We start from the raw sequence: 14,417 nt of genomic DNA, 5'->3' as shown, positions 1-14,417 counted from the left end.
TTGGAAAGTAGACATGCAGGACTTTCCAACAATATATAATAGTCCATACTTTGTCTAAGTTTAGACGACGCAAACTGGCGTTCAACGCCAATTCCATGTTGCATTCTGGAGTTAAACGCCAGAAACAGGTTGCAAAGTGTAGTTAAACGCCAGAAACAGGTTACAAACTGGCGTTCAACTCCAAGAGAAGCCTCTACACATGTAAAGCTCAATGCTCAGCCCAAGCACACACCAAGTGGGCCCCGGAAGTAGATTTCTGCATCATTTACTTATCTCTGTAAACCCTAGTAATGAGTTTAGTATAAATAGAACTTTTTACTATTGTATTTACATCATTAATTTTATCTTTAGATCACGTTTGGGGGCTGACCACTCGGCCATGCCTGGACCCTCATCACTTATGTATTTTCAACGGTAGAGTTTCTACACACCATAGATTAAGGTGTGGAGCTCTGCTGTTCCTCATGAATTAATGCAAAGTACTACTGTTTTTCTATTCAATTCAACTTATTCCGCTTCTAAGATATTCATTCGCACTTCAATATGGTGGATGTGATGATCGTGACAGTCATCATTATTCTCAACTTATGAACGCGTGCCTGACAACCACTTCTGTTCTACCTTAGATTGAATGGATATCTAATACAGGGGACCGAGTCCGAGTTATTAGTGTCTTCATGGTATAAGTTAGAACCCATGGAAGGCCATTCTTGAGAATCTGGAAAGTCTAAACCTTGTCTGTGGTATTTCTGAGTAGGATTCAGGGATTTAATGACTGTGATGAGCTTCAAACTCGCGAGTGCTGGGCGTAGTGACAGACGCAAAAGGATCAATGGATCCTATTCCAGTATAATCGAGAACCGACAGATGATTAGCTATGCAGTGACAGTGCATTGGACCATGTTTACTGAGAGGACGGGTGGCCATTGACAACTGTGATGCCTAACATACAGCTTGCCATGGAAAAGGAGTAGGAAGAATTGGATGAAGACAGCAGGAAAGTAGAGGTTCAGAGGGACGAAAGCATTTCTATACGCTTATCTGAAATTCTCACCAATGAATTACATAAGTACCACTATCCTATTTTATATTTTATTTATCTTTTACTTATCAATTCATAAAATCAGTTGAATCTGCCTGACTGAGACTTACAAGGTGACCATAGCTTGCTTCAAGCCGACAATCTCCGTGGGATCGACCCTTACTCATGTAAGGTTTATTACTTGGACAACTCAGTGCACTTGCTGGTTAGTTGTACGAAGTTGTGAAACAGAATTAAGAACATGAACGTGCGTATTGAGTTTTTAGCGCCGTTACCAAGGAAGGAAAGATCACGATTTCGCACACCACATCCTCTCAGTGAAAATGGTCCAAATGCGCTGTCACCGCACGACTAATCATCTGTTGGTTCTCACTCATGTTGGAATAGAATCCATTAATTCTTTTGCGTCTGTCATTACGCCTAACACTCGTGAGTTTGAAGCTTGTCACAGTCATCCCTTCCCAGATCCTACTCGAAATACCACAGACAAGGTTTATACTTTCCGGATCTCAGGAATGGCTGCCAATAGTTCTAGCCTATACCACGAAGACTCTGATCGTGAACCAGGAGGCTAAGAGACACACACTCAAGCTATTGCAGGTAGAACGGAGGTGGTTGTCAGGCACGTGTTCATAGGTGAGAATGATGATGAGTGTCATGGAACATCACATTCATTAGAGTGAAGTGCGAGTGAATATCTTAGAATAGAAACAAGCGTGATTGAATGAAAAAACAGTAGTAATTGCATTAATTCATCAAAACACAGCAGAGCTCCTCACCCCCAACCAAGGGGTTTAGAGACTCATGCCGTCAGAAATACAATATGAAATGTGTAAAATGTCATGAGGTCCATAGTGAGTTTCTAAAAGTTGTTTTTATACTAAACTAGTAGCTAGGGTTATAGAAAATAGGTAACTAAGTGCAGATAGTGTAGAAATCCACTTCCGAGGCCCACTTGGTGTGTGCTTGGACTGAGCATTGAGCTTTACATGTGTAGAGGCTTCTCTTGGAGTTAAACGCTAGGTTGCAACCTATTTCTGTCGTTTAACTCTGGTTTGCAACCTATTTCTGGCGTTTAACGCCAGAATAGGGTAAAGACTTGGCGTTAAACACCAATTTGCGTCGTCAAAACTTAGGCAAAGTATGGACTATTATATATTGCTGGAAAGCCCTGGATGTCTCTACTTTCCAACGCAATTGAGAGCGCGCCAATTGGTCTTCTGTAGCTCCAGAAAATCCATTTCGAGTGCAGGGAGGTCAGAATCCAACAACATCTGCAGTCCTTTTTCAGCCTCTAAATCAGATTTTTGCTCAGGTCCTTCAATTTCAGCCAGAAAATATCTGAAATCACAGAAAAACACACAAACTCATAGTAAAGTCCAGAAATGTGAATTTCGAATAAAAACTAATAAAAATATACTTAAAAGTAATTAAAACATGCTGAAAACTACTTAAAAACAATGCCAAAAAACGTATAAATTATCTGCTCATCAGTGACAGTGTGCAAAAAGATCAATGGATCCTATTCCAATGCTAGTAGGAACCGACAGATGATTAGCCATGCGGTAGCTGTGCCTGGTATTTTTCATCCGAGACGAGAAATCCGACAATTGATTAGACGTGCAGAAACCATAGAGGACCATTTTCACTGAGAGGATCTTATAGCTTGCCATGGAAGGGAGCACGCATGATTGGAAGAAGGCAGTAGGAAAGCAGAGGTTCAGAAGCAACAAAGCATCTCCAGACGCTTATCTGAAATTCCCACCAATGAATTACATAAGTAACTTTATTTTATTTTATGTTTTATTTATATTTTAATTATCAAAACCTCATAACCATTTGAATCTGCTGATTGATATTTACAAGATGACCATAGCTTGCTTCAAGCCGACAACCTCCGTGGGATTGATGAACTGAAGATTGATGGTTTAAAATTCACAATAAATTCTCGTTGCAAGTATAGTTTCTAAACCAAGCAATAATCCTTTCACACAAAAACTTGTTTTTCACTTAAGCAAACCCAATAAAAATGATAACCGAAGTATTGAAACCTTGGGTCATCTCTCAAGGAATTACAGGGAAGTATGATTTATTATTGGTTATGGAAAAATTATATTTTGTTTTGGGTTTTTAAAATAAGGAACAAGTAATTTAAATGACAAGAAAAATAAATTAATAATTAGAAAATCTCTTGGTAAGGTATGAGAACTGGAAATCCTATCCTAGTTATCCCTATCAGGTGTGATGAGAATTGGATTTTGCTCCCACTTAGTTAACCCTTACTAAATAAAGGAAAGTCAATTGGACTAATTAACTTGATTCCTCAAGTCCTAGTCAACTCCTATGGAAAGACTAGCTTTAGAGAGATCCAAATCAATCAACAATCCCAATTTCCAATCAACTGCTGAGTTTGATAACTCAAGTGTCACCAATTACTTAACCAACGCCAAAAGGGAAGAAAATATACTCGAATGAAAATAATTTGGATTAATTAGAAGCATCAATATCATAAATTAAAGAAAGCAATCATAAATCTGAAATACCTCAATATGTATTAATTAAGAAAATCAATCCTAACATGGAGTTCATAAACCAAATTGAAAAGATAAATATCAATTAAAGTGATGGAATAAATAAGAGTAGAAAAATAAATTAAAGGAACATTGAACCTATGATTAAAGAGAAGTAGCCTAATCATAATAGAAATCCTAAATCCTAATCCTAAACCCTAAAAGAGAGGAGAGAGCCTCTCTCTCTCTAAAACTACATCTAAAAACCTAAAATTGTGTATTATGAATGTTGTATGAATTGTCCTTGTTGATTCCCCCATTCTCTGGCTTCTATTCTGTATTTTTGGACTTGGATTTGGGCCGAAAAAGGGTCCAGAAATCGCTGGGGGCGACATCTGCAATTTTCTGCACGTGGCGTCCGTCACGCGTGCGCGTGGGTCACGCGTCCGCGTCATTTAGAGTTTTTCCTTGTGACGCGTGCGCATCAGTCACGCGTACGCGACAGTTGTGTTCTGCTCTAGGAACGCGTCCGCGTCGTCCACGCGTACGCGTCACTGCCATTTCGTGCTAGACACGCGTCCGCGTCATCCACGCGTACGCGTCGCTGTCTTTTTCTTCAAAACTCCATTTTTGTGCTTTCCTTCCATTTTTGTATGCTTTATTTCTGTCCTCTAAACAATTCCTGCCCTATGAAGCCTGAAAATACTTAACACACAAATCACGGCATCGAATGGTAATAAAGGATAATTAGAAATTAATATTTTTAAAGCATAGGAAACATGTTTTCACATATATCATAAAATAAGGAAGGAATTATGAAACCATGCAAATCTCATGAATAAGTGGGTGAAGAATTGATAAAAACACTTATTTGAGCACAAGATGAATCATAAAATAGGGGTTTATCAGGGATCGACCCTTACTCACGTAAGGTATTACTTGGACGACCCAGTGCACTTGCTGGTTAGTTGTGCAGAGTTGTGAAAAGTGTGAATCACGAATTTCCACACCACCCCGCACACGCCCAACTCTCTGTTCAGTCTGGGTTGGGGCCAAAATTTCATACGACGCATGCGCATCAGCTAGTAGCTTGCCAAACCTTTGGCATCGGGAGCATAATTTATAGAAGGCAGTAGCATCCTTAAAAAGAGTGGGCCACCAGAATCCACAGTCTAAAATTTTTCTAGCTGTTCTTTGAGGACCAAAATGTCCACTACTCTCTGAAGAGTGGCAAGCCTCTAAAATTGACTGAAATTCTGATTGTGGCACACACCTTCTAATTATCTGGTCAGCACCATACTTCCATAAGTATGGGTCATCCCATATATAATATTTGGACTCGCTTTTCAGCTTGTCCCTCTGATGCTTAGTAAAATTAGGAGGGAAAGTACGACTAACCAGAAAATTAGCTATATGTGCGTACCAAGGAACTACTTCAGATATTGCGTGCAAGCTATCAAATGGAAAAGCATCATTGATAGGAGTGGAGTCATTCTTAATGTGCTCAAGGCGACTCAAGTGGTCCACCACTAAATTCTGGGAACCACTCCTATCTTTGATTTCTAAATCAAATTCTTGCAGCAACAATATCCAATGTATTAGCCTTGGTTTGAACTCTTTTTTAGATAATAAATATTTTAGAGCTACATGGTCTGAGTATACTACCACCTTAATACCAAGTAAGTAGGCTCAGAATTTATCTAGAGCAAAAACAATAGCCAGAAGCTCTTTTTCAGTGGTAGTGTAATTAGACTGAGCAGCGTCTAAGGTCTTCGAAGCATAAGCAATTATATAAGGGTCCTTACCTTCGCACTGAGCCAGCGCCGCTTCTACTACATAGTTGGAGGCGTCACACATAATCTCAAATGGCTGGCTCCAGTCTGATCCTCTCACAATCAGAACTTGAGTCAAGGCGATCTTCAGTTTATCAAATACTTCCATGCAGTCCTCACTCAGCTCGAACTCAACATCCTTCTACAGTAGTCGGGATAAAGGCAATGCTACCTTACTAAAGTCCTTGATAAACCACCGGTAGAAACCTGCATGACCAAGAAATGAATGGACTTCCCTCACGGAGGAGGGGTAAGGTAAACCAGAAATGACATCTACCTTTGCTGGATCAACTGAAATACCAGTATTAGAAACAACATATCCTAGAACAATACCTTGTTTTACAATAAAATGAAATTTTCAAAATTCAATACAAGGTTTGAACTAACACATCTTTCTAATACTCTAGCTAAACTATCCAAGCAGAGGTTGAAAGAATCACCATACACACTAAATTCATCCATGAAAACTTCCATACAATCTTCAAGAAGATCTGAGAAAATACATATCATGCATCTTTAGAACGTAGCCGGTGCATTACATAAGCCAAAAGACATTCTCTTGTATGCATACGTTCCAAAGGGACATGTAAAAGTAGTTTTCTCCTGATCTTTAGGAGCTATATGAATTTGAAAATATCCAGTGTAACCATCTAAGAAACAGTAGTGTGATTTACCTGACAGGCGATCAAGCATCTGATCGATGAAAGGCAATGGGTAGTGATCCTTGTGAGTAGCCTGGTTGAGGCGCCTATAATCAATGCACACCCTCTAGGAGTTCTGCACTCTAGTTGCTAAGAGTTCTCCATGCTCATTCTTCACTGTTGTGACTCCAGACTTCTTGGGCACCACTTGTACTGGGCTGACCCATTCACTATCTGAGATGGGATAGATGATGTCAGCTTCCAGCAGTCTGGTCACTTCATTCTTGACAACTTCTAAGATGGTGGGATTCAGCCGCCTTTGAGGTTGACGGACAAGCCTTGCTCCCTCTTCTAAAAAAATACGGTGCTCACAGACTTGAGGACTGATGCCTACTATATCCGCCAAGCTCCACCCAATAGCCTTCTTGTGTCTTCTCATCACACTTAGCAGCTGCTCCTCCTGTTGGGATGTGAGTTTCCTTGCAATGATAACTGGGAACTTCTGATTATTCTCAAAGTAAGCATACTTGAGGTGGGGTGGAAGGGGCTTCAACTCGAATTTTTGCTCATGGTTGGGCACTGGATCATCTGGAGCCATTGGTGGTGGCAACTTATCTTCAGTAGGCTCAGAGGGTTTTCCCACACTTGCACCTTGCTCCATGTGCATCTCTTCTACTTCTTCTTGGTGAACTTCAGCCACGGTCTCATCAATAATGTCGCACTGGAAGATGGAGTGATCTTCCGGTGGGTGCTTCATAGCTTCATCCAGGTTGAAGCTCACTGCTCGGCCATCTATCTCAAAAGAGTAGGTTCCTGAGAAGCCATCCAATTTGAACCTTGAAGTCTTCAGAAATGGCCTTCCAAGCAGGATGGATGATGGTCTTCCTGAGTCATTTGGGGGCATCTCCAAGATGTAGAAGTCAATGGAAAATGTGAGCCCCTTAATGCTCACCAGCACGTCCTCAGCTATTCCGACCACCGAGAATATGCTTTTATCTACCAAAACAAAATGTGCTGCTGACCTTTTTAAGGGAGGGAGCCTCAAAGCATCATATACAGACAATGGCATAATACTCACGCACGCACCTAAGTCACACATGCAGTCAAAGAATTGTATATCCTCAATAGTACAAGTAACCATACATGGCCCCGGATCTCCACATTTTTTCTGGTATGGCACCCATTAAAGTAGATATAGAACTACCTAAGGGAGTGGTTTCTAAATCCTGTATTTTATCCATGTTCATGCATAAATCTTTTAGAAATTTTGCATATTTAGGTACCTGGCAAATAGCATCAAAAAGGGGAATGGTTACCTCAATCTTTTTGAAGATCTCCACCATCTTGGGGTCGAGCTCCATCTGCTTTCTGGACTTCCAAGCAAGGTGTGGAAAGGGGATAGGGATGGCGGCTCTTGTAGCTGCAGCTTCCTTTGGTGCGCTATTCTCTAGTTGAGCTGCTTTTTCTTCAACCATGTCTTGTACTTCATTCCCTTCTTCAACATCCTCTACCTCAACAATATCTTCAACTTGGATGTCTTCCTTTGAGCTTGGCTCCTCATGACTCCTCTCTTACAGTGTGGTTCCGGACCTCAAAGTGATGGCATTGATTCCACCTTTGGGGTTGGGTAAAGGTTGAGAAGGAATTGCACTGGATCTTGAAGGTTGATTGTTGGGAGTAGATAATGAGTCCATCCTGGAGACAAGAGCTTGTAAAGTGGCATTAAGACCGTTTATGGTAGAGTTAAGTGTATTCTGAATGTCTTGTTGTCCTTGCGCAAGAGAGCGAAGCATCTCATCATTAGAAGAGGAAGGGGGTAAGTGATTTAAGGGGCCTGCTGTTGGTTGTTTTAAGGTGCTTAGGACTGCCTTAGGTGAGGTGCTCGGTAAGGCTGGTTTTGGTTCTGCTGTTGGTAGGGAGGGTTCTGTTGATACTGGTTCTGCTGATTGTGATTGTTGTTCCACCTCTAATTCTCACTATTGTCTCTGCCTCCTCTATTATAGCTGTCCCCCATCCTTGGTTGGAGTTATCTCTCCACCCCTGGTTGGAGTTGTCTTGCCAACCTTGGTTATAGTTCCCACCTTTGTTATAATTGCTGCCTAATTGATAGTATCCTTGATTCAGGCGGTCATAAAAATTATGGGTAGCTGCCAAGGTATTATCTTCTTGTTAGAGCTGTGGACACTCATCAGTGTAATGAGTATAATAGGCACATATTTCGCACACTCTCTGAGGAACCAACTGTTGATTCTGTTGTTGTGGGGGAGGCTGAGGTTATTGTTGATTCAGTTGTAGCTGCTTCAGTATGTTGGTCATCTCTCCCAGGGTCTGTGTGAGAGCAGCAGTCTCACTACTAGAGGAAATCTCCGCAATAGCCTTGGGATGGTTGTTCCTGTGCCTGGCATTCCGGATAGACTTAGCTAGATTGGCGATCAGCTGCCATGCTTCTGTCACCGTCTTGTACTTCTTCAGAGAGCCATTACTCGCAGCATCTAATGTGGTCTTGTCCTGAGGCTTCATGCCTTGTGTGAAATAACTTATCAACACCAACTGGTCAATCTTGTGGTGGGGACATGAATCTAAGAGGTTCCTAAAGTGTTCCTAGTATTCATAAAGGGTTTCTGATTCTCCTTGGATAATGCAGGAGATTTCTTTCCTCAGTCTGTCTGTAACTTTAGCCGGAAAGTATTTGTCCAGGAACTCCATTCTGGGCAGATCCCAATTGGTAACGACTGCTTTAAGTTGAGTGTAGAACCACTCCATTGCCTTTCCCTCAAGAGAAAATGGGAAGGCATACAGCCAAATAGTAGTTTCATCTGCACCATGACGCCTAGTAGTTGAGCAGGCTATCTGAAAATTCCTGAGGTGCTTGATAGGCTCTTGAGTAGGTAAGCCATGAAACTTGGGCAGTAGGTTGATTAGCGCAGTCTTCAGTTCAAAATCTGTAGCCATATTTGGGTGACGCGCTTGATACGGTTGCAGTGTAAAGTCTGGAGCTCCTGCTTCCTGAAGAGTAATCCTTCTGAGCTCTGCCATATTACCTGCACGTAAATCAACTGAATCAGTAGAAGAGGAGCTTGTTTCTTCCTCAAATGGCGCTTCAGATTCGCCCTCAGATAAGACTGGTAAATTGGTAGTAACCACTTCACCACCCTCAGAGGCTAACCGACACCGAGCTCGCCTAATACGTGAAATAGTTCTTTCAATTTCAGGATCAAACGCGGCTAAGCTCGGATCAGGTAGTGAACGCTTCATTCAATGAAAGATACATACAGCTCATGGTAATAAAATAAAATAAAATATGCAAATATGTAAATTAAAAATATTTACACCAACCAATAATTTAGCACATTGTTGCAACTCCTCGGCAATGGCGCCAAAAATTGACGGGCGAAAAATTGCCGATTAAGAATTTATAGTAGAAATAGCGTTGGAAGTACAGTTCTTAACCGACAAAAATTCTGCTTATCAATTTAGAAAGATTTGTCACAATTTGAGAATAAAATACTGGGAGTAAAAATCCCAGGTCATCTCCCAACGAGTTGACAAAAGAGTGCAATTTATTGGTCAGGAGTTTTCTGAGAAATTTTAGAGTTGGAGAATGGAAAAATAAATGATTATAAATTAAAGCAGTAAAAATTAACAAAAGGTTTATGTAATTGAAATAAAAAGCCTTGACCAGGAGAAGATTAATCGAAAGTTCTATCCTTGTTGAATTTTCCCAAGTGTAATAGTAAGAGGTTGTTGTTCTACTTAGTCATCCCTTACCTGATAAAGGAAAGTCAAGTAACTAACTAACCAACTCTGAACCTCAAGTCCTAATCCCCTCCTAAGAAAGGATTAGAGTTAGAGACTAGAAAGCCAGCTAACAACTTCCAATTAAAATTAACACTTGAGTATCCCAACTCAAGGTTCTCCTATTAATCAACTCCAAAGTCAAGTTAGGAGTCTACTCCATTGACATGAATGCCATTCTTATAGACATATGAAGGGAATAAAAGGAAGACATGATAGATTAAATAAAATAATAACTGAAAATTAATTAAAGGTAAAAATAGTTCTTTGCATTAAAAAATTCCAGAATCAAAGATATCCATATGTAACATCTGAACAGGGTTAACGGAAGATAAAAGAGTAAGGAAATAAGGAAACAAACTAGAATAATGAAGACTTCAACGGAGGTAGTAACTCTTCTCAATATCCAAATCAAAAGTATAAAACTGGAAATCTATGAATGTGAAGAACCCTAGAGGAAATAGTGATTTTCTCTCTAAGATTCAAAACTAAAACTAAAAACTAAGCGTAATGTGAATGTATGTTGAGTCTCTGCTTGTCCCCTGACTCTAGTCTGTGTTTTTGGGCCAAAAACTGAGTCCAAACTCATCCCAAAATTGCCCCCAGCGTCTTCTGCGATTTCTGCACGTGGCGCATGTCACGCGTACGCGTCAGGTACGCGCACGCGTCGATGGGCCTCTGCGCGTGTCACGCGTATGCGTCAAGTACGCGCACGCGTCGCTGTCAATTGCGCCTTTCACGCGTACGCGTCAAGTACGCACACGCGTCACTATGGAAAGCTCCAAGTCACGCGCACGCGTGAGCCATGCGTGCGCGTCGATCCTCGCTGGTCATCTCCTTTGTTTCTTGTGTTTCTTCCATTTTTGCAAGCTTCCTTTCCATCCTCTAAGCCATTCCTGCCCTATAAAGGCTGAAAACACTTAACACACAAATCACGGCATCGAATGGTATAGAGGAGAATTAAAAATTAACAATTTAAGGGCTTAAGAAGCATGTTTTCAATCATATAACAAAATTGGGAAGGAATTGTAAAACCGTGAAAATTGTATGAATAAGTAAGCAAAGAGTTGATAAAAAACCACTCAATTTAGCACAAGATAAACCATAAAATAGTGGTTTATCAATTATCTTCTTTTTCTCTGCTCTAATTCTGTTTTTCATGATTTATGAGTCAAATAAAATTGTCTCCTGCATAATCCGCTACGCAGACCAAACAGAAGCTGTTATAAAATTCTGGTTTTAAGGCTTTATTAATCAAATTTAAAGAAGGCCATAATTTTGACACCTCTTCTCTAGACCATCAAGAACCTTCAAAATTTATATGGTGCAAAGTGGATCAAAATTGGAGAAAGTTGGGCCGAACTATGCCGCAAAATTGAAGGTGTGCTTCTTAAATTATATCCATAATCGGCTGAGTATGTGCAAACGTGTAGCAGATCGGGGTACTATAAAGGCGATGTGCATCAAATTGGGCTAGACCCACCCAATTTGGGTCCTCCTGAAAAAATTCGGTAAATAAAATTTCTTTAATTTGTTTTATGAAATTTTTTTTTGTTTCATAAAATAATCTGTGTCGGATATATTTATCATTGGCGGTGTATTATATTTGAGAAAAGGACAAATAGGTTTTTGAATTTTTGGCCCATAAATATTTAAATTTTCGAGAATTTAAAAATACATTTAAGTCATTGACTTTTTCAAAACTTAGACATATCGATCCCTTTGTTTACTTGGGTTTGTTAGACTCAATAAAAAAATCAACCGTAATTTCTGTTGTATTAATTGATCGATACGGATGCACACGTGAAAAGATTTTTAAAATGGGACAATTTAAACTCAAAAATTAATGTATCCAATTTTTAAAAAGATCATAGACTTAAATGTATATTTTTAAATTTTCAAAAACTTAAATATTTGTCTATCAAAAAATCAAAAATCATTTTATCCTTTTTTCATTAAGTTTTCTACTCTGTTTACTATATGGGTTTAAGTCATTCAATAACAATCCAAAAAATTATTATTAAGTAATATTATTAAGTTTTCTAATTTAACAAAGTGGTCGTAGTGTTGTTACACGGGTATAGTGGAAGATATAAAAATGCTGAAACCCCATTAACAATACTCAATAACAAAATCGTCATAGTTGACTACAATACAACTTAATTCATCGAAACACAGCAGAGCTCCTCACCCCCAACCAAGAGATTTAGAGACTCATGCCGTCAGAAATACAATATGAAACGTGTAAAATATCATGACGTCCATAGTAAGTCTCTAAAAGTTGTTTTTATACAAAACTAGTAGCTAGGGTTATAGAAAATAAGTAACTAAGTGCAGATAGTGTAGAAATCCACTTCTGGGGCCCACTTGGTGTGTGCTTGGGCTGAGCATTGAGCTTTACACGTGTAGAGGCTTCTCTTGGAGTTAAATGCCAGGTTGTAGCCTGTTTCGGGTGTTTAACTCTGGTTTGCAACCTGTTTCTGGCGTTTAACGCCAGAATAGGGTAAAGACTTGGCGTTAAACGCCAATTTGCCTCGTCAAAACTTGGGTAAAGTATGGACTATTATATATTTCTTGAAAAGCCCTGGATGTCTACTTTCCAACGCAATTGAGAGCGCGCCAATTGGTTTTTGGTAGCTCCAGAAAATTCATTTCGAGTGCAGGGAGGTCAGAATCCAACAGCATCTGCAGTCCTTTTTCATCCTCTAAATCAGATTTTTGCTCAGGTCCCTTAATTTCAGCCAGAAAATACCTGAAATCACAGAAAAACACAAACTCCTAGCAAAGTCCAGAAATGTGAATTTCGAATAAAAACTAATAAAAATATACTTAAAAAGTAATTAAAACATGCTGAAAACTACTTAAAAATAATGCGAAAAAGCGTATAAATTATCCGCTCATCACAACACCAAACTTAAATTGTTGCTTGTCCCCAAGCAACTGAAAATCAAATAGGATAAAAAGAAGAGAATATACTACTAATTCCAAAATATCAATGAAACTTAGTTCCAATTAAATGAGCGGGACTAGTAGCTTTTTGCCTCTGAACAGTTTTAGCATCTCACTTTATTCTTTGAAGCTCAGAATGACTGGCATCTATAGGAACTCAGAATTTAGATAGTGTTATTGATTCTCCTAGTTCAGTATGTTAATTCTTGAACACAGCTACTTTATGAGTCTTCGCCGTGGCCCTGAGCACTTTGTCTTCCAGTATTACCACCGGATACATAAATGCCACAGACACATAACTGGGTGAACCTTTTCAAATTGTGACTCAGCTTTGCTAAATTCTCCAATTAGAGGTGTCCAGAGTTCTTAAGCACACTCTTTTTTGCTTTGGACCTCGACTTTAACTGCTCAGTCTCAAGCTTTTCACTTGACACCTTCACACCACAAGCACATGGTTAGGGACAGCTTGGTTTAGCCGCTTAGGCCAGGATTTTATTCCTTCGGGCCCTCCTATCCATTAATGCTCAAAGCCTTGGATCCTTTTTACCCTTGCCTTTTGTTTTAAAGAGCTATTGGCTTTTTCTGCTTGCTTTTTCTTTCTCTTTCTCTCTTTTTTTTCACAAGCTTTGTTATTCACTGCTTTTTCTTGCTTCAAGAATCAATATTTTTATTTTTCAGATTATCAAATGACAATTCTCCTTTTTCATCATTCTTTCAAAAGCCAACAATTTTATCATCCAAAAATAGCAAATTCAAAAGACATATGCATTGTTCAAGCATGGGATATTAAACAAATTTCAAGGATGAATTCGAAATCATGTGCTTCTTGTTCTTTTGTGATTAAAAGTATTTTTCATTTAAGAGAGGTGATGAATTCATGGGATATTCTTAACTTTAAGGTATAGACTCTAATCTTTATTTATTATTTAATAGAAATAATGTAAAATAGGCATAGAAGCAGACAATTGGTAATAAAAGAAATGAAATTAACGACATAAAGACAAATGACTCTAATACTAATACTCATGTACTCTTAAAATGGATAAAAGGTTATCACAGAGTTCGGACTCAACAACCTTTATTTTGGGAGATGGATGCTCCTTTAGTCTGTAGGATGCTTGGCCCTTCAAGAGATAGCTTCTGGCGCTTCAGCTCCTGTAGCTCACGCCCCTGCTCCTCTTGTTCCTTCAGCAGTTTGCAGAGCATGCTATTTTGTACTTGCTGTTCTTCTTTCAGTTGATCCATAGCTTCTTGCAATTTGGTGACAGATGCTTCTAAGCGGGTCCAGTAGTCAATCTGAGGGATTTCTGGAAAGAACTCTTGTACCCTCCTTTTGATGGAGTTATCCTGCACTTGTCCTTCCATTAACTTTTTGGTGATTGGGTGCTCAACTGAGATATACTCATCCACTCCCATCTTCACTCCATCATCTTTACATAACAGAGAAATTAGGCTTGGGTAAGCCAATTTGGCGTCAGTGGATTTCTTGTTTGCAATTGTGTAGAGCTCACAAAAAATCAAACGATGAATCTCCACTTCGTTACCCAGCATAATGCAGTGGATCATCACTGCTCTTTTGACAGTGACTTCAGAGCAGTTGCTGGTGGGCAGTATAGAACGCCCAATGAAGTCCAGCCAACCCCTAGCA

General features: G+C 39.5%; 1 pseudogene; it reads right to left on the bottom strand.

Annotated features, from left to right (window-relative positions):
* The window catches only part of LOC148580722 (uncharacterized), a 113,686-nt pseudogene that overhangs the window by 94,240 nt on the left and 5,029 nt on the right, over nt 1-14,417 (bottom strand).

This window comes from Arachis ipaensis, chromosome B10, assembly GCF_059453495.1.
Source record: "Arachis ipaensis isolate K30076 ecotype BB chromosome B10, ASM5945349v1, whole genome shotgun sequence".
NCBI lineage: Eukaryota > Viridiplantae > Streptophyta > Magnoliopsida > Fabales > Fabaceae > Arachis > Arachis ipaensis.
The sequence above is the reverse complement of the archived record's forward strand: the minus strand, read 5'-3'. Positions and strand labels throughout refer to the sequence as shown.